The sequence below is a fragment of the Aotus nancymaae genome, unplaced genomic scaffold (genome assembly GCF_030222135.1).
Source record: "Aotus nancymaae isolate 86718 unplaced genomic scaffold, 86718_ANA_hifiasm-v0.15.2.pri h1tg000022l_1, whole genome shotgun sequence".
Classification (NCBI taxonomy): Eukaryota; Metazoa; Chordata; class Mammalia; order Primates; family Aotidae; genus Aotus; species Aotus nancymaae.
The window spans coordinates 18,001,371-18,028,069 of NW_026988435.1; the positions used below are offsets into that span (position 1 = coordinate 18,001,371).

The 26,699-nt window shown below is 34.7% G+C and overlaps 1 protein-coding gene across 27 annotated transcripts in view; it reads right to left on the reverse strand.

Annotated features, from left to right (window-relative positions):
• The window catches only part of ROBO2 (roundabout guidance receptor 2), a 1,679,075-nt gene that overhangs the window by 506,667 nt on the left and 1,145,709 nt on the right, over positions 1-26,699 (reverse strand). The window lies entirely within an intron of this gene.

Below are 26,699 nucleotides of genomic sequence, written 5' to 3' on the forward strand. Positions count from 1 at the left end.
AACTTCCAGTAGGATTTTATTGGAAGAAAGCAGTTTTTAACATGTTTTACACACGTATGTTTTACACACCAGTGTGAACATACATATATATGAAATCTGCTGTCCTCTATTCTTACTTATGTTTTTCAGTTTCTTGTCCACTGTCTAGAATTGTTAACCAGTTTCATATGTGTATGTCTAATTTTTCAAATTAGTGTACAATGCAAGGGCCACACCTTAATACACACCAAAACAAGCTAAATTCACAGAAATCTCTAGTAAATATTTCACTAAGTAAATAAATGAACAAAATACTTGCAAAGTGTTCTAATAATAAATCTCAATTATTTTCTAACTCCTCAAAGTTTTCACATCTTTGTAAAAGCAATATTTTGATGAATCATCTTGAATTATATAGCCAGAGAAGCAAAACTTTTGATTTCCTGAAAATAGCTGCAGAAAAATCAAAAACAAAAATAAAAACTTGCCTGGGAGATAAGGTCTGGTTCCATTTATAGTTTATTATCTTCCTTTATGGGACTGTATAATGTGGTGTAGAACTAAAAATTAATTCACAGAACATTTTAACTTTCTTCCTTTACTTTTTTTTTTTTTTTTTTTTTTTTTTTTTTGAGATGGAGTCTCGCTCTGTTGCCAGGCTGGAGTGCAGTGGCGTGATCTTGGCTCACTGCAACCTCCACCTCCTGATTTCAAGCGATTCTCATGCCTCAGCCTTCCTAGTAGCTGGGACTATAGGCACATGCCACTACACCCAGCTAATTTTTTGTATTTTTAGTAGAGACGGTGTTTCACTGTGTTAGCCAGGATGGTCTTGATCAGCTGACCTCATAATCTGCCTGCCTCAGCCTCCCAAAGCGCTGGGATTGCAGGTGTGAGCCACCGCGCCCAGCCTCCTTTACTATTCTTAATGTTGCCAGTCTATGTATGTTTATGAAAATCAACTGATTAACGTTGTTGTTAAAATATTAAATCATATACACAGCGTTAATATCTTTATTTGCAAACTGCTTTTCAGAATTCAGACCCTAAACTTGTCTTTGCTTTATTGCTGATTTTATTGCTCTCCATTCTTCTCCTTCAATAACAAAGTAATAAGGCTTTGATCAAACAGTTCTTTGCAGCCTGAAAAAAAAAAAAAAAAAAAAAAAAGGTCCTCACAAGCTGTTCCCAGAGTTACTAGGGAGGACTGTATGTTGGAAGCAGTGAAATTAGTACATTGACTCAAACACCATTAGTGTGAGCTAGGAAAAAAAAGCAGTATATTCACTTTTAATTTCAAATCTATCAGACATGGCTTGTCGACATTATGTCATTGGCCTGTCAGAATGAAAGAACACAAGACAAAACTGTTTTAATACCTCAGTGCTCACAAGATTACCACAACACTACATGTGGAACAGATCTGAGAAGGTGAGGCATCATTGATTCATTTTTTATGTTGTCATCACTGTAAAAAAAAAGATGTTTGACTGGACTTCAGCCTTTTAAGTGACCATTCTCCATGAGTTTACTAGGAGTATAATAATAATCTGATTTTAAATTAGCTAGCATTGTGGATTTCTACATATACTCTGAATATGAAAGCTAATGAAGATTTTGCATATTAACTATTCTACTCCACACTAAAGCAAAGGGACAGTAAGGGCTAAATTACAACCTCAGCTCTTTGCTGGGCAACACTGACTCATTTACACATCTGTGTGGTTGACCACAAATTTACATCTGCAGCCTAAGTGGCAAGGGACACTAGTCTGAAATTTGAAATCAAACAAGAAACTATGTTCGTGACCACAAATCAAATAGTACACATTTTGAGAGTTGGGGAGCAGAATAATATTTAATACCACCTTCTCTCTTTACACATAAACACACAGACACACACACACACACACACACATCCTTGAGTGTTTCTAAACAGTTACCTATTTCATCTGTGTAGAAAACAAGAAAGTTACACCTCAATAAATCAAGATCCAGAACTCTCCCATAAACAGGCTTTTTGTACTTTATATTCACAGAGAGATCAATCCTAAGAATTATCCTTACATTAAACATTCTAGACATTGTGTTAAGTGGAAAGAAATCCAGGTCATTGAACTGACACAGGAGAATTCAAAAATCCCCTCTGGCTAGCTGTTTGGATTTGGGCAATTTAAAAAAATCTACCCTGCCACTTAATTTCCTCAAAAAGAAAAATAACAATACTATCCTAAATATCAGTGGCTTGCACTGAAGATGAAATGTGTATAAAAAATTTCCAGAACATAATTAGTGCTCAATTTATGTGGAGGAAAACTGAATTTTACACCATGGAGTACCATAATATATTCATAATTCTGTAATATAAAGAAAACTGATGCTTAGAATTATTAGCCTCATGAGAACTTAATTATCCAAGCAATTTCAACACTAATATATAATATAAAATAATATTTCAAGAAAAATTTCAACAGAACATAGTGGCTTAAACAAAACAAACAAATCTGGCTTAACTCGTTAAAAAGAATATATTAATTTATTAATTAATTTAAGTAAATAAGACTTTTATTCAAATAGGAGAAATTTTCATTATTTGCAGATAAAATAATTATTTCACAGAGAACCAAGAGAGGTCAGTAAGACTGCTGAATGCAAAATTCATATGTATTTCCCTCTACCAATACAAACCAATTGAAAAATGTAATAGGTACCATTAAGCAGAAAATTTTAAAATCAGAATATTCCATTCCTCACTCAGTTTTAACCAATGAAGGACTTATATAAATTCATAGTGAAATGTATATTAGTTAAAATGATTATGTTGACAGAATATGAAATAATTTAAAAAGAATATCAAAAGCTGAGCATGTATTCAAGTCAGCATAATTATGCTATGGCCGGGCACAGTGGCTCATACCTGTAATCCCAGCACCTTGGGAGGCTGAGGCAGGTGAATCACCTCAGGTCAGGAGTTTGAGACCAGATTGGCCAACATGGTGAAAACTCGCCTCTACTAAAAATACAAATATCAGTCTGGCATGATGGCAGACACCTGCCTGTCATTCCAGCTGCTCGGGAGGCTGAGGCAGGAGAATCACTTGATCTCAGGAGGAGGAGGTTCCAGTGAGCCAAGATTGTGCCACAGCACTCCAGCCTGGGTGATAGAGGGAGACTCCATCTCAATAATAACAATAATAAACATCTGCATTCTTTTCACCATTAATTTGCCCATAACATTGACTAAAAATTATTGTGGGTTCCTCAGGGTAAAGAGTATGTCAAACAAAGCTAGCTATAGGTAAATCAATTTCAAAATGCCAGTGTATGTTTAAGTTGCCTATTCCGCTAACTATAAAAACTGCTCAATTGCTTTTTCTTAGCTTTTCACTTTTAGTTTTTATTTAAGTCTGCATTCAAACTTAGCTAAAATATGTACTATTCTGAATACAGACAAGGCAATATACTTAGGTAGCAAAGTTTATTTTCCTTCAAAGCCAATTCCTATTACTGTAATTCCATCTATGCCAATGAATTCTATCTTTGTAACTGTTAAAATTAGCATAACGATGTCAGGCTGATCTTAAATTCACAGAATAAAGGCAAATTCTTTTCTTCCATATTTTGTGCAGCCACTCCACATTTAAAATTTTACTATCAACTTACAACTATTAACTGAATATTAACATATCATCAGTTTTATGAGAGATAAATTATAGTCTGAATCAATTCAGAGCAGGAGAAAAATGTGATTTCCTTTTAATCTCTTCAGGACATATTTTAGAAGCTTCATAATTTTCCAGATTCTCCCAATGCCTAAATCTGTTTAGGTCATCAAAATAAAGTTATCAGATTACTATATCAACATTATTGACTTAGTTCTTTCCCATATCTTTCCAAAATGTCTTGCACATAGAAGTGTTCATGCTGGACACAAGGGAATAAATGCCAATGTCTATTACAAGTTAAAATAATCATTATTCTACCCACTTGTAATCATTGTTGGTCATCACGATGCTTACAAAATGGAATTTCAGTACAGAAATCAAGGTTGTTGATGATTCAAAAAACTAATCCAATATTGTAAGAGAAGTGAAGGAAATAATTAACGCTTAATAGGATTTATAAAACATTCTATCATAAAAGTCATTCAAAATTACTGATTCAAATGCTTTCAAGGACATTTGAATGACAAGGACATTAGAAGGAAGGCAGTATTTTAAAATTGTGGTTCTTAGTGTCTTTCTGAATTCCATTTTGCTACATGAAACTGGACAATGTTAATGTGCTCACATGAAAAATCATTACATGTCAATATGAATTCCATAAAACCACAATTCTTAGACTGTCAGTCCAGAGCTTCTAAAAGTGGATAGCTATGAATTCTCTTTCTTTCTTGGTCTGTCCCAAAAAACTCATACAGCATTAAAATACTTCACGTTGTTACAGCTCTTTATAGTTTGTGAGGTACTTTCATATGCATTACTTTGCTTAATTTCTTGGTTTCCCTGTGAGTTAACAGATAAGATCTGTTTCTATGCGAAAGTATCTGGTGATTTTACATCCATGGTTCTTTATCTAAAGAAACTTTGACCAATATCAAGTTACAGTCATAAATACTTTCTTCTAAGTTAATTCATTTTGACAGAAGAACAAATGTTCATGCTACTGGCTTGATCCATGTAATTTTTATTCTAAAATAATTTGCAGTCATACACTATGTAATGATGTTTCAAGCAACAATAGACTGCACATATGACCATGGTCCCATATGGTTATAATACAACTTTTCTGTGTTTAGATATGCTCAGGTACACAAATACTTACAATGTATTACAATTTTGTGTTAGTCTGTTTTCATGCTGCTATAAAGAATTACCTGAGACTGGGTAATTTATAAAGATAAGAGGTTTAATTGACTCACTGTTCTGCTTGACTGTTCTGCTTGATTTACAATCATGGCAGAAGGTGAAAGAGAAGCAAGCACCTTCTTCACAAGGTGGCAGGAAAAGAGAGAGCAAAGGGGGATGTGCTAAACACTTCTATAGGATCAGATCTCATGAGAACTCACTCACTATCATAAGAACAGCATGAGGGAAACCTCCCCCATGATCCAGTCAACTCCCACCAGGTCCCTTCCTTGACATGTGGACAATTCAAGATGAGATTTGGGGCGGGGGGATACAGAGTCAAACCATATCAAAATGCCTACAATATTCAGTACATTAACCTGGTATACAGGCTTATAGCCTAGAAGCCATAGGCTATACCTTATAGTCAAGGTGTATAGTAGACTCTACTATCTAGATTTGTGTGAGTTCAGCATATGATGTTCACACAATGTCAAAATTGCCTAATGTCTCATTTCTCAAAACATATCCCTTTCGTTACACAATGAGTGACTGTATATCACTTTTCTATTATTGTATGCTTGCTTTACCTAAAAATATCTGTTGATCTGCTCCGGGCAAATCATGTATAGTTATCATCGAAAGAAATTGCAAATGAAAAAATACACGTCATTTCAGAGAGAAGTCAATGGCATAAAGTAAAATCAAAAGGAAACGTGGGGATTTAAGAGTCAATCAAAATAGAGGGCACATAGCAAGCATCTCCAATTGTAAAATCACAGTGTAATACATCTGAAGAAGCATTTAAGTGCTAGGCATCACATTTAAGAATTGAAAACCAATAAATGCTTAGTGTTCTAATTGTTAGAGGGGTTAACCTTTAAGGAAAAATGTTACAATGACTTCCCTACAACTGCTCAAAAGAATTTCCAAATCAAACTCATATTCTAATCTGATGTACCTCATTTTTTAAATGTCTTATTTGAACATCCACAACAGTTTTTCCAGCCCACAAATCTAATTACAGAGCAGATCCTGTGACTAGAATTCATCTCAAAATTTTCCAAGTCAACTCTGGATGTCAAAGGAGAGATGGATTCATTAAATACCATAGTCAACTACTAAATATTTCCACAGAACTATAGAAGAAAACTCACTTAATTTTAAGACAAATAAGGAAGTCTTTGACAATAAATAATGACCCCCAATAATCTGTAATATTGCTACACTTTATCACATTGTAAAAAGCTGGACATTCTAAAGGGCCTATCAATTTTATGGTAAATAGCACTGGTGCATTAGCAAATAAATGTGTAACTGTAATGCCAAAGAGAGCTCAATCCTTATTTTGTGAACAAAGGTAACATTTCTAAGTTCTTATCAGTTTAGTAATTCAAGAGAATGTGTGAAAATGCATCCTATGAAGAGTAAGAATCATTTTTAGCTTCACAAGCATTTTTATGACAGCACATATAAATATTAAACGTAGGCTCATCATAAAGTAAGCCATTAGGCACATGGAGTATAAAGCTTTAGGGATAATCACGTGAAAGATTTACAAATAAGAATAAAGCCAAAATAAAAGTTACAATGTATTCTCTGCCACAATCTATTAATTTCTCAACAAATATAACCAGCTTTTAAAAGACATAAACTTACCATAAAACAAACTGTTAATCTGAATCATTTGAAAAATAAATCATAAGATTATTCTTAAATTTAGGCAGAGCTTTGAAATAGGGATATGAAGAAAATTATACTGAAATACATTTTAGTGAAATGGACAGAGGAGTAGAATATATTTCCGTGTTAGGTTAGCATTTGCAATAAGGTTCTTATTCTTTGTCACTAGAACTCACTTGGGTTAAAAGAACCATTCAGTGGTAACAATAAACAAACAAAAAATTTTGCAAATCTTATTTCAAATCTTGTTTATAATTTAAAAGAATTCGTATCATAGGTATTTGAGTTAGGGTTTTATTTTGGTAATTTTATCAGTGTAATAGTCCAAACATTTAAAACCATTGTTTTAATGCCTTAAAATTTTTAAATAGAGTATTTTGAAACAAGTAATCTTTTTATATGTAATATTGTTTCCAAAGTAATTCCAGGTAACTATTTCATCAAATTCAAAATGTAAGTATAAGAAATATATAAAAATATCACCAAAATCAACAAAGAATATTTACAGTACAAGTCAGTTCTTATTCCAGCCTTGTGTGTAAACCATTGAGTTCTTTTAGATTCTCAAATGTAAGTGCAGAACTCTTCTAATTTCTGCAACTTTTCTCTTATTAACTCTGAACAAAATATTTCCAATATTCAGCTCTGTGATCACACAGGTAGCTGAGCATGTTATTGTTGAAGCAAATGTGTTATGAGTCCTATGATGATGGACTACACTGAGGCCAGATGTCAGTGGTACTGAAATTGATAATCCATCAGTAATTTTCTATCCGTGGCAATAGCACTGACCCACTGAACTAAATAAATATGTTTAATCACTGACTGGTCAACTTATCAAATGCTGCCCTGGGCTAAGGAGAAAGACTTGTCAAACGTAGGGCAGATAAAGACAAGAACAACAGCCATAGGCAAGAAAATACCTGCATCCATTATCACTACCCCTTTCCACCTAACTTTGGGAACACAGACTTAAGTGGAAATCATTTTAGGAAAGCAATGTTTAGATGAAAGAATTACAGGTAAATACTTCCTTAAAGTCCTACTGCATTTTTTTTCCCATTTTTTTTCTACATTTCCAAGTTTAATGGCAAGTAACACCCTAAAGGCCAATAATGGAGAAGGAGCCAAGGAAGAGGTACATCACACAGTTATGAAGTCATGTGACAATGGTGGCTTGCAAATAAGGCTGCGCGGCCCCTAAAATAAAATCCTCTCCTAAAAAGAGAACTACCCTTCAGTCATCAAGTAAGCTAAGGGATTCATAATTGCTGAATATGAACAGTTACATGACAAGCCCATGCCATACAAACATTAATCACAGTTAATGAGATAAAAGCTTTAGTAATGTGTGACATTGGGTAAGTGATAGATCAGCCATGCTTTCATTGAATGTGCCAACAGCTATGTGATTATAAAGGCCAACTGCCATCGCTGTCCAGGAATGGAGTGAACTGAGGAGATTAGACGCACTGCACTGACCACAAAGAGTAGTGATTTCTCCAACAGGACTCCTAGAGGTGCACAAATAGCATTTTAGGTATTAAGCTCTTTATGTCTTACTTTGCTACTGCCATGCGCCAGCAGCCCCGACAGAAAACTCTTGAACTTGTTTATTCACACTTGTTTAATCCTGATTCTACACACTGACTTGCAGTCTTGTGGGGTTAAGAAGATGGATGAGAGGAGCCAGGGCCATGAAGGGGTCAGGGTCATGATGTCGCTAGATCTCATTAACTACATCACTCAACACACCAGCCACTCCAAAGGTCACTCCAACTAAGGACTTTAGTCTAGGTAGAGGAAGACTAGTTGGAGAAGATAAACCATTTTTTTCTTAGACTGATGTCACAGATGAATACAAAAGTATTATAAATTTGCTATCTAGTTTCAAATGCATCTATGTATTGAAATAAATAGTATTTTTAAATGCAGAGTAAACTACCTTTAAACTCCTAAGCAAAAGAACAGATGAACATTTTTAAAGGGGCCATAAAAGTCTGATTAGTTCATGGAGTAATGATTACTCTGCTTATTTTTACCATGTAAAATGTGAGGCTTATTGTATTTGTTACTTGGTTTTAAAGTAGAGAAAGTGCTAATATTCAACAAGATATTACAACAGAAAGCTAAAACAATTTTTTGCGGCAGAAAATATTTTAACATTTTACAGAGATGTTATAAAACACTTAGCACTATGCCAATTATATGAAAACTTTAAAGATACCACAATGCTCATATATGGAAGAACTTATTAAACAAATTTGCAATTTAGATGACTGCTATTTTTTGACTGCATGTGCAAGCTATTATTTAGGTTTTCTCAATATTTTTTGAAAAATTAAAAAAAATAGTTATCCAATTTGACTAAATTAATTTACATACACATGCAGTATTTTTATATTTTATTTTATTGAAGTACTAAAACTAAATTCATTCCACAGATTGTCTAACTCAAGTCATACAGTCGACAAAAATGAAATTAAAACACAATGGAAGAAGTGGTGTTTATTTCTGTTGGTAATTTTTAAAAACTTTTTTGTAGTTTCCAGCATATCTAAGATGGTTATATGTAACCAGGAAAATAATATAATCATACAAAATAAGTAAAATTTTGAAAACAAAATAAATAAAATTAAAACACTCACAGGGAAAATATCTTTACAGTAGTTCAGATAATACGGATTCAAAGAGAGGAGAATGTGATGTTGATCTCATATATGACTGCTACTTGCAGAATTATGCTATTTGGGTGAAAGTATTTTGGTAAATAGATAAAATACAATTCACCTAACAAAACATTTTATACACAAGGTATAAGTCAAGTATACAAGTCAAAAAAATAACTTCTTTGCTTGTTTAAAAATTTTGTTTTCTCTGTTAAAGAAATAAAACAATTTTGTTGATATAGTAGGAATGTATACTTGTACACTTTAAACCTAAAGGGACCAGAAGTCCGTTAGTTTTAAAGGGTGTGCATAATCTTTCTGGTACAAGGTGTGCATAATCTTTCAAAAAACCATTTGCCTTAGACTTGAATGGCTGATTGGAAAAGAAAAATGACTTAATTACATGGTCACAAGGTGAACAAGGACTGTGTAGACATGGATATGTGAACAGCTAATTCCTCAAGACATGTAAGATTAAGGAAATGCCTCATTTTACTAGCAATATTATCAATTACTTGTTGTCAGCTATAGGACACATAAAGAAATGCTATAAAAATAAAATAAAATATTTTCTAAAATAAGAAAAAAGTCTTTTCATGGCTTGAGGAAAAGGTTAGTTTAAAGTGCTACTAAATGTACTGGATATCCAAGGCTGGTGTCTTCAATTGTGAAAACAAAATGTACATAATATGTTAGAAATATTTTTTTTTTCCAACGAACTTAGTTGGAATAGTAATCACACACTAATCTCCTATAGGAGCTAGCTTTGATTTCCCCTTTTCCAGAGGGCAAATGCTTAGTCTAGTCTCACCTTAAATTAAGAAAACAGACCCCAAGAAGGTAAAAGGTTTGTGCAAAATAATAGAAAATGGCCAGAACATGGTCTCTTAAATTCCCAGAATTATCTTTTCCCTACATTGCTGCCTGATGAAAGAGGCTACTTCATTTGTCATCTCATGCCTGCCTCTCATCAGCTGGGGCTTCAAGTAAGTCATTTCACTCCTCCAGGCCTCAGTTTCTTTAAACAACAAAGGACTGATGATCTCTAAAGTTCCTCCAACCTGTCAGTTTCTACATGTATAGTCCTATCATGACCTGATTCACCTAAAGGTTGCCTTATTTTTTTTCTGATTTAATCCTATATTCATTTCTTATGAGAAAGCTTCCATTAATGCCCCTGTAATTAACATCAAACCCAAATGGAATGAATGGGAGATTTTCTTATGCATAGGGTGAGGACCCTTAAATAAGAATGAATAATGATAATATTTCCCAGAAGACAACTCTGGCAGTCCTCAAGTATGATTAACTAGACCACTCCTTGTCTCTCTTTCTCCACAGAAATAGAACAGTTCATTTGCATGTCATCTGATATAAAGAGAGATTCTAGCATATAATGGGTTATTACCATTGGGTACTTCATTAGTAAAGCTTTTCCTTATAATGTGTCAGGAACAGAAAAGACAAAGCAAATTGAGATTCTTACATCTCTATTAATGACATACATATTTGAAGATTAGACTACATCAGCTTATCCATCAATCCCCAAGAACCAAATAAGTACTTAGGAAGGATTTCACAAGTTGACCCCTTTACAGGTAGTTCTTAACAACAGCCTTTTGAGAGGAGCTGCTTTTAATAGAAAATCCTATATGAATATTAAACACAGCATTTTCCTCCTTCTTTTAAGAATATTCAAAGCAGATCCAGGATGAAAATAAAAATAAATCAGTCTTTCTATCAATCTGCTCTTGAATCTGGACATGTGGGTCCTGGGGAATTATATGTTATAAATGAGGGGTTAGACTACAAAATGCAATTGATTTAATTGCTTATAATCTCAATGGCTTTTGAAATAAGATGTGTAAGATGTATGAACAAATGGGATTTTTTTCAAGGACTTTTCAAAACAGTGTGATAATGCAAAATTTAACAAAATTTTTACTACTTTATGGAATTCCTTATGTATAAGAGGGTGTTGAGAATTATTTTGCAGCTGAAAGTGCATCAGAACTGTCTTGTTACCTTGTTTCATTATCCTGGAGATTCAGTTTTCCTCTGAGGAAAAACATAAGGCAAAGTTACACCAAAACGTGTTTTATGAAGTTTTGTAGGTTTATTTCTGACCACAACAGTATGCTGTTTTTCATTTGCCTACAATTCCTTAAGATCCCAGGAAATAACATATATAGCATAATCACCATGTGACACACTGAGGCAAAATCTGAAACTTCTATCCACTGATCCTTGTCTCTGCTAAGATAAAATGAAACAAATGTATTCTCTCTTTGGTATAATAGTTCTTGATGTGCTGGGTAAGAACGACAGGATCTACTGATGTCTTTAATGCTCCTGGATCAATAATTCCAACTCCTTCAGCTTTTCCTTCTTGTGGCATAGTCTCAAATCCTTGATCTTTCTCAGCAGGGCACGGTGGCTCACGCCTGTAATCCCAGCACTTTGGGAGGCTGAGGTGGGCTGATCACCTGAGGTCAGGAGTTCAAAACCAGCCTGGCTAACCTGGCGAAACCCCGTCTTTACTAAAAATACAAAAATTAGCCAGGCATGGTGGCAGGTACCTATAATCTCGCCTACTCAGGACGCTGAGGCATGAGAATGGCTTGAACCCAGGAGGTGGAAGTTGCAGTGAGCAGAGATCATGCCACTGCACTCCAGCCTAAGTGACAGAGTGAGACCTCGCCCCTCCATCCCCCACCCACCCAAAAAATTCTTGATCTTTATCCTTTTTTTTGAGACAGAGTCCAGAGTCTTGCTCTCTCACCCTAGGCTGAAGTGCGGTGGTGGTGCAATCTTGGCTCATTGCAATCTCCACCTCCTGGGCTCTTCCTGACTAGCTAGGACTACAGATGTACACCACTACATCCAGCTAATTTTTGTATTTTTTTTTTTCATAGAAATGGGGTCTGACCATGCTGCCCAAGCTGCTCTTGAACTCCTAGGCTTAACAGATCTGCCCACCTCGGCCTCCCAAAGTGCTGAGATTACAGGCCTGAACCACAGCACCCAGCCAATCTTTCTCTGTTAGTGATGTTTTAGTTATAATGCTGAATTTAAACAGATACCTAGAAATATTAACAATAATCCATGCATAATTTTACCAGTAAAGAATCAAGATTCATTGCATCTCTTTATTAACCTAGTTTAAAGTAGAGACTTCTTGGCAGCTACATAATGCACTCTATTCATTAAGTCATGTTTTGGGCATTCTTGCTAAACTCCCATGATCAGCCATTCCCTTCTTTTCATACCCTCCCCCTAAAAAATAAAGTGAAATAAAATCTATCATTAAACTAAAAACCATGATGGACCAAAAATCAAAGATAAGAAGATAAATTCATGGAACTGTATATAGAATGTATCACAGGTTAAATTTATAAATTTACAACAGTAAATTTGTGAATTTGAATAAGATTTTTAACAGATCATGGACACTGGGGTCTGTTGGGGGGGAGGGGGGGGATAGAGGGGGGTGGGGAGTTGGGGAGGGATAGCATGGGGAGAAATGCCAGATATAGGTGAAGGGGAGGAAGGCAGCAAATCACACTGCCACATATGTACCTATGCAACAACCTTGCATGTTTTTCACATGTACCCCAAAACCTAAAAAGCAATTAAAAAAAAAAAGAATTAAAAAAAAAAAATGTTCACTGCCATGCTATTTATAAAGTAAAACAATGAGAAACACCCTAAATGGTCAATAACAAAAAGATTAGTCAGAGAAATTCTACATCTATACAATGGAATATTATACAGTTACTAAAAATACTTTTAAGATTGGGGAAATGATCATGATAATGTAATGGTAAGGGTAGAAAATAAACAGGTTAAAAAACAAAAAAAAAAATATGAATTCATCAATGTTTAATTAAAACAAACATTTGGCTGGGTGAGGTGGCTCACACTTGTAATCCCAGCTCTTTGGGAGGCCGAGGTGGGTGGATCATGAGGTCAGGAGATTGAGACCATCCTGACCAACATGGTGAAACCCCATCTCTACTAAGAATACAAGGATTAGCTGGATGTGGTGGTGCGCACCTGTAGTCCCATCTACTCGGGAGGCTGAGGCAGGAGAATCGCTTGAACCCTGGAGGCAGAGTTTACATTGAGCTGAGATCGCTTCACTGCACTCCAGCCTGGGTGACAGAGTGAGACACAGTTTCAAAAAAAAAAAAAAAAAAAAAAAAAAAAAAAATGAACTAGTCAGTTCCAAAGTCACTTTTATTTTTTATTTATATTATTAATATCTACTTAAGATAGCTTGACAACTAATTTTAATTATTTTATTTTGAAATAAATGTAGATTTACAGGAACTAGGAGAGATACTACTAATATCTCTGGTAGTAGATATACTTCCTGTGTATACTTATTTTAAAATAAAAAAGACGTCAGATTGATTATTAGTTTTATTTAATTTTGAATTTTGATGTATCTTTATAAATTCTAGATATGGCTTTTTGCAGATATGTGGTTTGCAAGTATGTTCTCCTTGTATGTAACTTGCCTATTTTTTTCCATAAACAAGATCTTTAAGAGAATTAAAGTTTTTAATTTTAATAAAGTCAAATTTATTAATTTTATCTTTTGGTTAATGCACTATTCTTCACCAAATTCTAGACACTAAGGATTTTCTTCTTTGTCATTTTTTAAACATTTGATAGTTTTGGGTCAGGCGCAATGGTTCACATCTGTAGTTCCAGTACTTTGGGAGACCAAGGCAGGTGGATTGCTTGAGCTCGGAAGTTTCAGACCAGCCTGGGCAAGGGGGTGAAACCATGTTTCTACGAAAAGTACAAAAATTGGCTGGGCTTGGTGATGCATGCCTGTAGTACAAGGTACTGGGAAAGGCAAGGCAGAAGGATCACTTGAGTCTGGGAATTCAAAGCTGCAGTGTGCCAAGACCATACCACAGCACTCCAGCCTGAGTCACAGACTGAGACTTTGTCTTAATATATATATATGTATATATAGATTACACAATATATATACAATGGATTCCACAAATATATATGTATATATGGATTATACAATTAAATATAAAGCATAAAACTATGTTATATAAAAACTATATATGTAATATATATAAACTATATATGTAACATATATATAGCTCTATGCTTTACATTTAATTGGATAATCAATTTTTGATTAATTTTTGCATAATTTGTAAGGTTTAAGTCAAGATTCTGTTTATTTTTATTTTTGCCTATAGATATTTAATTCTACCATCATCATTGGTTGAAACGACTATGCTTCCTCCTTTAATTCATTTTTAAATATAAAAAAATAAAGAGTGATTGAAAGTCAAATTGACCAATGTTAGTGATACTATGTATTGAACTTAGAAACTATCAAAGTCAGCAAATGTCTACAAATACACATTGTAAGAAATAATGCATATAAATATGTTAACGATTCAAAAAAAAAAAAAAACCTCCAGAAAGTACCCTAAGGTAGTAAGATATCATTGCTATTATCATATTTGTTTTTCTATAAAACTTAGTCAAGTTATCTTTAGATATTAAATGATAGATGACTTGTCTTATAAATTGGATTCTTAATCTCCAAGCTGCTTTGGCCTGCAAACATGTCAATAAGAACTGAAAGTGATGGATTTTCTTGATACTGATATTTGACAACTAGGAACTGTACAGAGAAAATCAAATTACTTGAATAAACTAATGAGCTCTCAAATGTCAATATGTAACTAAATAAAAAAATAGAAAATATTACTCTTTCTGTTGTTTCTTTCCATAATATCCCATGAATCACAGATTTGTAGCGCCAAAATGCTGCTCTTTGACTTCATGTATTCCTGGGGTCATCATGGTATTTATACAATTGAATAACTGTTTCTGGGTAAAATACCTACGAAAATGCTAATGATTCTTTTAAGTGTCAAATGATTTTGTTTGCTTGTTCAAGTAAATCAGTGAGGATGCTTAGCATAGTGATTAAGAAAGCAGGCTTGAGAGCCAGGCTGCCAGGGTTCAAATCCCAACTCTCCTTTCTGTGTACCTCAAATACAGTGGAGAGAAAATAATGGTTCCCAAATTTTACAGTCGTTTTGAGAATGGAGTAAGCCAGAAGTGTGAAACACAGAAACAAGCCTGGCCCTTAGTAAACATCAGAGATTATTATTAATCTTTTCTCCCTAACAAAATCATTTCACCTGTTCCACATTCTCCACAGAGTCAGCCTTCTTTGCATCCCATAGCATGGCAGCTCCTCCTCCCTCACTCTCACACTTACCACATTCTAGGTCATCCTATTGAATGTTCTTTGATGGCAAGAGCCATGTCTTGGTTTTTGTTGTTGTGGTCATTTATTTGTTTTGTTAATGTTTTCATTTTTTAAATTGTGGCATAAAAACACATAACAAGAAGTATACCCTCAGCCATTTTTAAGTGTACAGTTCAGTAGTGTTAAGTATATTCACATCGTTGTGCAACAGATCTCTAGAACTTCCTCATCTTGCCAACTGAAACTCTATACCCATTGAACAAAGCTTGTTCTAAGTATCTGTATCTTGACACCCAGGTGAGTACTGAACAGTAGAAGGTACTGTAGAAAACTCTAGCAAACTAAATTTAAATCTTCCCTTGAACTATGGATTCATTTTTAAAATTTCTATCAATTTTCTTTTAACATATTACTTCCTCTTTTTCTATTATCAACTTAATTAATCAACTTAACACTCATCTTACTATACCTGAATGTACAGTAGTTCTGCTCCCTCCACACTCCAGGGTCCCATCCACCCCACACTGTGTTTATCATGTCTCTTTTTTTTTCTCTTCTAGACAGAGTCTTGCTCTGTCACCCAGACTTGAGTGCAATGGCATGATCTTGGCTCACCACAACCTCTGTCTCCTGGGTTCAAGCAATTCTCCTGCCTCAGCCTCCCAAGTAGCTGGGAAAACAGGTGTCCACCACCACGCCCAGCTCATTTTTGTATTTTAAGTAGAGACGGGGTTTCACCATATTAGCCAGGCTGGTCTCGAACTCCTGACCTTGTGATCTGCCTGCCTTGGCCTCCCAAAGTGCTGGGATTACAGGCATGAGCCACTGTACCTGGCAGTATCATGTCTCCTTTTATACCTCACCTCCAAGTAACAAGCCCACACCAAACGGGGCTCCCTTAGGTTCTAGGATAACATGAAAGCTCATTAATTCCTTTAGTCATTACTAATCTCTACCTCGATATATTTATCTCCTTCTGCTACCCTACACCCATCCCCCAATTAAGCTAATATATTATTTTCCCTCTAAACCCGGCCAACCACAACCTCAGAGTTTTGCTTGTATACCTCTTTCCAGTTTTCTAAGTCCATCATTTATTCATATTCACTTAGAAGCAACTTGTGGTCCCTCCTCACTCCTGCAGTATGCCCTGTCTGAAGACCCATACCCTACACCACCACCAGGATGGAATGGTCACTGTCACTTGATGAGGTGATTCAGACTCATCATATGCAGCCTAGCACCACTGAGGTGCTCTTAAATCCCTTTTTACTCCTAATGATTAGGAAACCTAATAAAGACTCTTAGAAGTTGATTTAAGAGAAAATGTTCCCTGGTCCTGATGGTTCATACCTGTAATCCCAGCACTTCGTGAGGCCAAAGTAGGTGGGTCACTTAAGGCCAAGAGTTCCAGACCAGCCTAGGCAACAGAGTGAGTTGAGATCACATCTCTAATATCACATCATATGTACATGTAAACATATATACACATGCATATATGTATAATATGCTCATTCAATATGAATAAGCAAAGAAAGCAAGAAGAAGGAAAATGAGGCAGTTGGATTTATATTAAGTAGTTTATGTCAAATATACCTTATGGAAAAATACATATATGTTTATATGCATACACACACACACATATATATGTAAAATGTACTCATGCAATTTGAATAAGCAAAGAAAGCAAGAAGAAAGAAAATGAGGCAGGTGGATTTATATAAAATGGTTTCTATCAAATATACCTTACGTTATGGAAAAAATAGTTACATTATATTTCTATATGTATATACTATAAAGTTTATTCCAAAATATTCATTCAGACTTAAATGTTAAATAATCACACAAAAAATGTAATGATTGCTTTATGCTTACACAGGTAGGAAATGGCCTGATTCACAGAAAGCGATACATTTGTCCCTTGATATCTAGAGGAGACTGGTGCCAAGACCCCTGCAGATACCAAAATCACTGGATGCACAATTCTACTTTATAAAATGGCATAGTATTTGCATAAAGCTACACACATCTTACTGTATATATTAAATCATCTCTTAATTACTTATAATACCTAATACTGTATAAATGCTATGCAAATAGGTGCTATACCATATGATTTGGAATATTTCTTGTTGGTGTATTTCTATTGGTTTTTAAAAATTATTTTGAATTCGCAGTTGGTTGACTCCTTAGATGAGGAGCTGACAAATGTGTAGGGCTGCTAATGTAGGTAATAAAGGATGGCCTTTTCTCTGCCTGGGTGTTAATTTAAGCTCAATTCTCAGGCCCTGTCTGTCATGCCATCCAAACTTCTGCCTCTCTTATGACCCTTGCTTGAATTCTCTCCAAGGGCCAGAGCTATGGTCAGAACGTGTATATCCCCCCGCCAAAATTCATATGGTGAAATTTTATCCCCCAAGGTGATGACATTGGAAGTGGAGCCTTTGGAAGATGATTAGGTGATGAGACAGAGCACCTCTAAATGGGATTAGGGCCTTTTCACCTTGTGGAGACACCGTCTATGAACCAGGAGGTGGGGCCTTACCAAAACCCAACCATGCTGGCTCTCTGAGCTCAGGCGTACAGGCTCCAGAATTTTGATAAATAAATTTCTTTTCCTTAAAAGCCACCCAAATTATGGTATTTTCTTGTAGTAGCTTGAACAGACTAAGACACCCAAAGATACTAAACTACTGATGTCTTAGTAGCCAACGAAGGGCTGTGCTAGAAAACCCCACAGAGTTTACAGAACCACCCCAACCTGGGGCTCAATAATGCTTTCATAAAGTATTTCTTGGGAGATATTGACAAAAAGTGGATGAACATCTAATTGACGAAAATGTTTAAGTATTTTTAATTCAGAAATGGGTGGTTGAGAATTGCTTTTGAAAATCTCCTACAAGGAGAAACCAATTCTAATGGTATATAGTGGAGAGAATATCTTAATACTATTGAACCACAACGCTTAGCAGTTAAATCATAGACTGTGAGAAACATCTATAAAGAAAACACTTTCAGAGTTAAACAGAACTTCACCTATTGTTTTTACTTCTATTCTTCTGTAAAGACCTTATCATATATACTGACTAATGCTTAAAAGAAGTGTAACCTTCCTTAAGTAATTTTAGAAACCTTGTTGGAGGTGTTTTGGAATTAAAAGATGTACATTATAATTATCAGAAACAAATTCAATATTATGAAGGGAAATTGGAAATCTATAACCCTGCCGAAACACAAATCCTGAGAGAAAAGCATATGAGTTACTACACAAAATTATATTTCCTAAGCATAATGTCAATCTTCATATATTTTCAGTAAAATCAACTTGCATCTACACACCAGTTGAAATTTAATAAATTAAAAATTTATAGTAAGAAGCTGGGTGCGGTGGCTCATGCCTGTAATCCCAGCACTTTGGGAAGCCAATGCAGGAAGATTGCTTGAGGTCAAGAGTTCAAGACCAGTCTGGGCAACTTGGGAAAATCCCGTCTCTACTAAAAATACAAAAATTACCCAGGTGTGGTGGCACCCACCTGTAGTTCCAGCTACTTGGGAGGCTGCAGTGGGAAAAACGTTTGAACTTGGGAGGCAGAGGCTGCAGTGAGCTGAGATCGCACCACTGTACTCTAGCCTGGGTGACTGAGCGAGACTCCATCTCAAGAAAAAAAAATAAATTATAATAAGAAATAAACTCAAAACCCTAATTTATTTTTCTTAACTTTATATAAAAAAGGGTTTCTGGGGTTGGAAACCGGAGCGGATCTCAATGTATTTTGTCTCCTTAACTGTTAGTATCACTGAATACTTTTCCTTGTCATTTTATGGATAGGATCTATATGACTGCAGACCTCAGGATCATACTCAGAATTATACTGTCTATGGGAATAAACTTTTGAAAGTAGAGGACACGATGACTTCACTTCATTTGTGTGCTTTCCCTGGAGTCAGAGTTAATTCAGGCTAATTGTCAGTGAATGGCAACTTGAGACTTGTTGAGAGAGTGTTTGAATACAGTTAATTCAATCAACAGAAAGAAACCTCATATCAAAATACAGCATTATACATATTTAAATACATCACAAGTTCAAACATGTTCCCCGGATTTAGCAATTTCACACCTTCATTTGTGAAGATCAAAGGAGAGACCTGTATTTGAAAGCATCTGATGGAGTATGACAAAATTAAAAGGCACATTCGCAAAACAGTCTAAATAACACATTCACAATATCCTGTGAAGTACCTTGAGCTAGGAGTGTTTTTCAGTTGTTTAGGTATCCTCCCTTACCACTTATCACCACCACCAAAAATATCGGAAATCTCTCCTGACGTTTGTAGAAATGCAAATAGAGAAAATTACTAAAAACGAAAAACGACAACAACGAAAACAGTCGCTCCTATATTCTTTTTGGTCCACACCTATAAGTATTAGTTCCAGTCCAACTCATTGCCATGGAGTTTGCATTTAAGTTTATATGTTTGTTTGTATCATTATTTGTTTTAAAAAAGACACACAATGATGATAGTTGTTTCCCACTCCTAGACTTACTTAACTGACTTCAAGTATAATCACTCATTAATTTCTTAGTCTGAACCTACCAAATAAAAGAAAAAAACTCAGTATATTTGGAAGGGAAAGTAGCCTGAGAATGAGCAAAGTACTGTCAGTTCTTCTCCAAAAGGTAATGTCAGCTCCTGAGAAGACAAATTGCCTGCTTTCAGAACAAACAGAAACAGAACAGAAAATGAAGACTCAAACAGTAAGATTATCCAACCTAATTGGGACCCAAGTTAAAATAATCTAGTAGAAGTTACTCAAGGATTTATTAGGAAATTTGTGGCCATCTGTTGTTTCCATATGGTTAATTAATTGTTCCACATTTTAAAATAGTTGAATCTTACCTAAAATTATGGGTGTATGACACAGAAAATCTAACATTACAGCCATACAATGATATTAATTAAACACTAGAAATGTTATATAACCGTGTTTCATACTGAGAAGGAAGTTAGATACAGTTACTTCAATGCAACAGTAAATATCATTTAATCTACGCTTAATAATAATTACATATAAATTCCTCAAAAAGCTAACAGAGTTACCATATGACTTAACAATTCTACTCTTAGGCATAAACTTAAGAGAATTCCCAAATGAAACCATATGTACATACAAAAATGTGTACAAAAACTTCCATAGCAACATTGTTCATAAAGATAAAAGGTAGGAGTAAGGTAAATGTCTATCATAAGATGAACGGATAAAATGAACGGATAAATAAAAAGTGATATGTCAATACCATGAAATATTATTCAGCAATAATAAAGAATAAAGTGCTGATACATGCTACAACAAACATCATCCTTGAAAACATTAATGCTTAGGGAAAGATGCTATTATAGTTACAAAAGATAATACGTTGTATTATTCCAACATATGAAATGTCCAGAATAGGAAAATGTATAGCTATAGGAAGTAGATTAGCATTTACTTAGGGTTGGGGTGGGAGACTGCAGGAATGGGAACTCACTGCCAATGGGTATAGAGTTTATTTTAAGGTTGATGAAAATGTTCTAAATTTGATTATCATGTTCATTGCACAACCGTGTGAATGTACCAAAAACATTGACGTGTATATATTAAATGAGTAAATGATATGGTCTGTGAAATATATCTCAATAAAGCATTTTCTGTAAAAAGCTCTCTATGACTTGGGCTTTTTGCAATTTAATTTATCTTGTGTCTTTATGATGTGTAAAGGTATTTTGCCTAGATAAGATTCATTTACAGCCAAAATAAAAATAAATAACTGAAATTTACATATTTATGAACTTGAAGATATCAAGGAAGCTATTTACCTTGTCTTCATTTTTAATGCCACCTGTGCCCTCTCGTACTAAAGCCAGTCTACTTCTGTAACCTCTCTTCTTTGTACAGATAAACCATCAATTTAATTTTTGATTTAAAGCAAACAGGAGCATTATGTTTGTACAGTGTGCCATGGTTTTGCTATTCTTGCAATCTGTGACCTATAAATAATGCAAGACCTTTTTCTTCTCTAAATGACTTTCATGCAGCATGAGTCTTGATACATGAAGACAAAAAAAAAAATAAAAGAAAGAAAGAAAAATAGAAAGAGAAAGAAAAAACAAGAAATCATCCTGAAGTCATGGAATTCAATCTATTTCCAGTCCCGCAACTGAATTATGAAGCACATTTGTTTTCTCTTGTAGCTGCATCAAAAGCCAACTTTTGAACATGTAGTCATTTTATTTATCAAAGCTCAAGGTAAATCACAGCTAATCTGAAAAGTTTCTTGTGTTTTGCTTTAGCAGTAAGACAAAAGAAAAAAAAAAAGATCGGTTTCTATGTGACCCCTGACCTTTGAACCACAACCTCCTTGCCACTAAAGCGTTCAGCACCTCATTTAGTCTCTCCTCTCTGCACTGGCACAGTGCTGAGAAAAGGAAACGGAAAAAATAATCTGGGGACTTCATCAATTTTTCATGAATTTTCATTTAGGCCAGAACCCCCTCTTACCCTGGTCGATAGATCAAGCTGCTGTCATGTATTTGCCACCTGGGGCTACAGCTGCTATCCCTAGAGGCTGCCACTGACTCGGGCTACATCACAGGCAGCTACAATCTCTGTGAGGACCCCCTGTGCTCCTTCTGCTCCATAAACAGGGAGCACCAGTGTTCAGAACTGAAACTCTATCTGCACGAGCTGCACCATGGCTCCCTTGGTGGTCCCATTGGAAAACTATGTATTAACTTTTTGAGTGCCAGGCCTCTTGCTTATGAACTCTGCAACTGTTTTCTAACTATTTAAAAATCATTTTTGCCTAGAGGTTATCCTTGAGTTCAAGAGACTCAAAAAACACTTTCCGGATAGTTTTTTTTTTTTTTTTTTTCCCTAAAACAAGAAAAAAACTAAAAGCAAATATGAGGTGATTAGATCTGAATCATTGCAATGATTGGCCCCAAAGATTTTCCCCCTCTGCTGTATTGTTTCAGAATATAATGCTGAAGCATGTATTGAAGGAAAACAAAAACCAAAATGAATATAATATGGTAAAGAAATGGCTGACTTCTAAACAAAATCGGTCAAGACAGATGGTTATCAATAAAATTCCACATTTCATATTGTAGTAGAATTCAACATTTTTGAAATTAAAAATGACAACCAAGATGAAGCAAAAATAGTAAAAAAATTTCTATATTTTTTATCAATAATCATTTCACAATAAAACTTGTGACATGTTTATGTCCTACGTATCAATACACTCTTGACTACTTAGGTACATCTAGGTCAGTGGTTCTCGACTGACTTTCTCTCCTGAGGAATATTTCCAATGTCTGGAGGCATACTGGTTGTCTCAACAGGTTTAGGGAGGATCCCACTGGCATCTTGTGAATGAACATATGCCAGAGTGTATCTAAACATCCTACAATGCAGAGCACAACCCCCCCACCACCACGCATACATAATAAATACGTTTCTGATCCTAAATGTCAGTAATGCAGAGGTTGAGGTACCCTGCTTTAGTTCTCCACCCTCCGTTCAGAGCCACATTCTAGGACAGAACCAGCAGCATTTGCTACTTCCATTCCACCACCACTCACTCTTCAGCTGTTGTACCCAATCCCCATCACTAGAGTCCACAGATACTGTTTATTTGACTAGCATGTAGCATTTGCATTGTGACAACCACTTCTAGTACTCTTGGGTTTTCTTTGTTTGTTTTGAGACAAAGTCTCACTCTGTCACCCAGTACGACGTGACGGGGTGCAATCCCAGCTCACTGCCATCTCTGCCTCCCAGGTTCAAGCGATTCTCCTGCCTCAGCCTCCTGAGTAGCTGGGATTGCAGGCTAAATTTTGCATTTTTAATAGAGTTGGGTTTCAACATGTTAACCAGGCTGGTCTTAAACTCCTGGCCTCAAGTGATCCACCTACCTCAGCCTCCCAAAGTGCTGGGATTACAAGTCTAAGCCACCACACCCAGCCCCACTTTTAGTACTCTTAAAAGTATTCCTTAGTTATTATTGCCATGTCACTGCCCATATTCCATTACTCTGATACATCTACTGAGCCTGATCCTTTTGTATGAGCAATTATTTCCTTGACCAACACTAAATATTGTTGGTCTAAGCAATATTAGTCCACTTTATTAACTGCTCCCTGTGCACAGCCTGCCTGGCCATCACATCTACTTCTACCTACTTCCATAGCTTCAACGCCTATATCGGAAAAACCTCTCCCCTCAACTTCAGAATCTGTTTCTTTAATGAAACTTGAGCTATTTTAAGCTTACTATTTCATTGGCATGTCAAAAAAATACAGCTAAAGTTTACCACATTCTTCTGTCCCCTAGAGTTATTTCTCCTGTACCTACCCTCCTATGAATGGCAGTCACTCAGCCAAAAAAACAAAACAAACAAAACGAATCTAGTAATCATCCTCTACTTCCCCAAACTGACCATAATGTAACATAGTTTACAATTCCTAAATATGTTTCAAACTGTTTTCTCCTTTCAACCTTCACACTATTTTCAGTTCAGAATCTAGCATCAACTTTTCTGAATTATTTGACAATTACCTAACACCTCTCTGACTTCAATCATCATATTTTTAATGCAATCTTCAATTATCTTTCAAAGATTCTCTTTTCTCATATCAAAATAGTTTAGATTTTGATTCAACATATACCTACCTTTCTAATTTACTCTGCTCCCAACCTCATTTCCAGACATCTGGCAGTTCTCCAAATACACGGTGTTCATTTAAGCTTCCATTCTTTCTACCAGGATGGTCTTTCAACTTCAATTTCTACCCAGGACATTCTTACTTGATCTTAAATCAGAGCTCAAAGAATGTATCCTCTTTATATATATATATATAAAGTATTCTATTATATAGATTGCACAATATATTTAGCCAATGATAGTGGTAAGCATTTAGATTCTTTGCAGTTTTTTTTAGCGAATGTATCCTCTTAGAATCACATCTAAAATTTACCTATCTAGGAAGAATTAGATATCTTCCCTCCAGATTTGCATAGTATTTTTACATGTCTTTATAATAAGCTATATTATCTATTTAGTTTATTATAGTAACTATTTATTTCCATGTTTGTCATCCCAACTAGAATGTGAGCTCTTTGAGAACAGACTGGAATGTGTAACTTCTTCTATATTTAACACTTCTTTCAGTGGGTATCCACCTTCTATTAATAGACTAAGTGAATGTACCAAAATGAGTATTTATGTTGAGTTTTCTAAAATATGAAGATCAGTTTTACATAATCTAGAGTTGTTCCTCTATAGCTTTTCCTTTATCATTTTATAAAAATACACATTATTTACCAATAGGTACTGAAAAATCACAACACTTTGACCCAAATTTCCATATTAATATGTTTTATGAAATACATAAGGAAAGAAAGAAGACTGATGAGCTAATGGAAAGAGATGAGCAACATATAAATGAATATTATTTGACCTTGTGATGCCTCAAATGGAATAAACTGTTGACATGGCATTAGAAGAAAGAATTTTATTCACTACCTAATCCAATTTGCAAGCCTTCTTGTTTTCCTCTCTAGGTCATGAGTAATTTAAGCATTTCTTAAAGCTCATGTATTTCAAAATAAAAATATATATATATAACTGTCACATTACACACACACACAAATCATGGTTTAAAATATTCTTCCTAAAACAGCTTGATTCACTATTATTGATGCAATTAGAAAAGAAAGCAATTCTTTTAGATGAAATAAAAATAAAAGATACATGTGTGCTGGGACCAATTTTAACAAAGCAAAGGCTTAGGATAAAAAGTAAGTGTATAACTGCCAAACAACAAAATGACTGGTCAATCTTTATACACTTTAATTTTGAAATTTAAATTTTTATTAAAAATTTAAACAAGTTATTTGCTACTGAGTAGATAAAATTTTTAAACATTATGAAAAATTCTAAATTCTTAATTTTCATATATTTAAAACAGACCATTTAGAGTGTTTCTTTAAACATGGAACAATTCCCTAAAAATAAAAATTAGAAGATTCAGGATCTGGTCTAGGATCCCTCATTAATTTATTGCCTGAATCTTGGTCACCTAAACTTTATGGGCATCATTTTCTTTATCTAGAAAATGGAAGAATAATGGCAGTCATATTTACCATAGAAAGATCTGGAGGGGGAAGAAATCAATAAAATTTGGTATTGAAGTATTTCAACATGTTTGAAAAGTTTCCAAAATTAGATATTTCCAAATAGAAATGGAACAGGTATGGATATTTGCATTCTTGAATTTTTATGTGTGTATTTCAAATTGCATTAAACTACATTTAATTTAAGGGCTTTTTGAAGTATCCTTTTATACAAATAAAACTATTTGTTGGCCAGTACAAAATGCCATTGTTAACTAAAGTCCAAATGCTCATATCTCAAGGCACTTCACATAAAATAAAAAATATGGGTCTTAGGATTCTCCTAGTCTTTTTCTATTGGAATTATACATTTCCAGCATCAGTTGATTCCAGGTTTCTTAGCAGAAATTATAACCCAGAAGCAGATACCTGAGAACAAAAGCCTTCACCAGGATAGCTGCATAAGAAATAGTATCTTTTTGTTTACCAAAAGAAAGACATAAGCCCATGAGCTATTATTTAGGAGGATATATGTAGCTATATACCTAAGACTCCACCATCTTGAAATTCTGCAACTCTCTTATCTTAGAAGGTGTACATGACAACAAGAAAGCTGAAGTACAAACATTTTAAGGCATAATTGCTGGCATCTTATTCACAATTTAGTCTAGAGAAAAACCTTTCCTCAAAACAGACAACTTAATATCAGACTTGCACTGTATTATTTATATTACAACCCCAAACCCTCAGTTACAAATTAGAAAAATAACAATCCTATTTTTAATTTTGTTCTAGAAAAGGATCCATGAAGTTATGGAGTCAGTATTCAAACTGATGGAAAACATTGATATCTTGATTTACCACTGCTATTTGCACTATCTGATGAAAAATATAAATGTATAAAAACACCAACAGTAAGGCATGTCCTCAGCGATTTCTGATTACCAAGATTAAGTAGAAGTGAGAAACCCTCCTGCATATGAACATTCTGTGCCCACAGACAGCGGGTCTTTCTCTGATGAGCTTTATCATAAATGAATAAGTAAATTAAAAAGTATAATTGATGTTATTGTTGGAGTATTCTCCTTGCCATACCTTATAAT